Source organism: Dipodomys ordii, unplaced genomic scaffold (genome assembly GCF_000151885.1).
Source record: "Dipodomys ordii isolate 6190 unplaced genomic scaffold, Dord_2.0 Scaffold11, whole genome shotgun sequence".
NCBI lineage: Eukaryota > Metazoa > Chordata > Mammalia > Rodentia > Heteromyidae > Dipodomys > Dipodomys ordii.
The window spans coordinates 10,840,302-10,842,732 of NW_012267227.1; positions in this window are offsets into that span (position 1 = coordinate 10,840,302).

Here is a 2,431-nt window from a genome sequence, read left to right on the forward strand (position 1 = left end):
GCCCAGAGTTCAAGCCCCACATCCGACAAAAAAAAAAAAAGTCACCTTCATAGTGAAAATATTCTTTAGTGGAAATATCATTTAGAATTGCACCTTTTTCTTCTGCCCCAACCCCATTTTCTTTTCTTTCTTTTTTTTTTTTGTCGGTCGTGGGGCCTGAACTCTGAGTCTGGGCACCATCCCTGAGCTCTTCAGCTCAAGGTTAGCGCTCTACCACTTGAGACACAGTGCCACTTCTGGCTTTTTCTGCTTATGTGGTGCTGAGGAATAGAACCCAGGGCCTCATGCATGCAAGGCAAGCATTCTTACCACTGAGCCACCTTCCCAACCCCCCAACCCCATTTTCTTTCTTTTTTTTTTTTTGTCAGTCGTGAGGCTTGAACTCTGGGCCTGGGCGCTGTCCCTCAGCATTTCAGCTCAAGGCGAGTGCTCTACCACTTGAGCTACAGCGCCATTTCCGGTTTTCTGGTGGTTTATTGGAGATAGGAGTCTCACGGTCTCTCCTGCCTGGGCTGGCTTTGAACCGCGATCCTCAGATCTCAGCCTCCTGAGTAGCTAGGATTACAGGCGTGAACCACCAGCGCCCGGCGCCAACCCCATTTTCTTATACCTCTGTTCCATTATTTCAGACCCTTTTGTCTCTTAGAATACTATACAGTTTAACCTGACTCTGGAATTCCTGAGATGGTTGTCTGTCATGTAAACACTTACTGAAAAAGTCTGAATGAATGAATGAGTGAATGAATGAGGCTCAGAGCTCTGTTTCTCAGTATCTAAATGGTCAAGGTTTTCAAGTCAATCCTTATTTTAACTACAGTGCTGTCAATCTGTCTCATTCTCTTGACCTATAACTCTATCCCTTTCAGCTCATGGTTTAAAGTAACCAGTAAGATAGGTGCCTTTTTCCACGTAGGGGTAGAAGTATTGAATTATATTGGATAAAAATGCAATCAAGTGTAATTTTAGAACCTTTCTTTAAAAATTTTAAGGTAGAGACTACAAAAAACTTAAAGTAAATGACAATCATAGGAAACCGCCTCTCCTAGCAATAAGTACATTTGACAAGCATATTTTCATATATTTTGAACATATAAACACATAAGCATATTTTATAAGCACATATTGCGTGCCAATATATTAAATTTTCAGTGTGATTGATGCTAAAAAGAAAGTAGAAATTAATTTTATGTACACTTTGATTACAACTGTAAAAATGAGCTCAGAGAAAAAAGTAGAAAGGAATTTAAAAATATGCTAATAGGTTCTGAAAATATGTTAAGTGAGTGTGCTAATAGAGTTGTGAGATACGTTGTTTATAAAAATATCAAAAAATGTCTCCAATCTGATAAACCTTTTAACCAGAAAAACATTACAAGCTTTAAGAAAAAAAAGAAACCTATTTGTTGTAGCCACCTTCAAAGGAAAGTTCTAGAATTACAAAGCCACTGTACTGACCCAGTATTAAGTTGGAACAGTCCTACTTTTTTTTCCATTCATGTGACTTTGGACATCACCTTAAAGGATTGGATTTACATGGAAAGTTCTCTTGAAATGACAGATGGTACTGATTTCCTCCCAAACATTTAGGAAACACTAGGAAATACCGCCACCAGGTGGCTACTAGAAATTTCACTTGGGTTCCAGTTTGTTCTAGACTGAAAGTCCCATGAGGCCGGGATCTGGTTGTTGCCAGTTCTTTAAGATAGTGACGCCTATAAAGAAAATATCCAAATATTTATTGAATGAATAAGTGACTACTACTCATTGCTCATAAAATTACTAATTAGTATTGTAATCTCTCTGAAATTATGGTGGCTAAAATTACAAATGACTCCCCACATGTTCCAGATTAATGCAGAATAAAATAAAAACCCTTCTATTAATACAGTAATGTTTGTTTGTTTTTCCTTGGTTATGGGGCTTGAACTCAGGACCTAGGCACCGTCCCTGAGCTTCTTTTTGTTCAAGCACCATAACTGGCACTCAAAGCCTTGGACTCCTGCTTGACTATTTCTGCTCGAGGCTTGTGTTCTACCACAGTTCCAATTCCGGCTTTTTGGAAGTTCATTGGAGACAAGAGTCTCTTGAACTTTCCTGGCTGGACTGGTTTCAAACTGAGATCCTCTGATTTCAGCCTCCTGAGTAGATAAGTCTTTCTGTGTTGTCTTTTTCTGTCCCTGCAGATTCTTTCTGCAAATTCTTTGTCCCTTAAGATGCTGTCTCTGCTATGAGTTTTTTGTGTAGGAGGGAATAGTACCTTTTCATCATGAGGAAGTATAGATTTACCTCCCTCTGTCACCTCCTGGTTTTTTTTTGGTCTGGTCATGGGGTCTGACCTCTGGGCCTGGGCGCTGTCCCTCAGCTCTTCAGCTCAAGGCTAGCGCTCTATCACTTGAGCCACAGCGCCACTTCCGGCTTTTTTCTTTTTGCT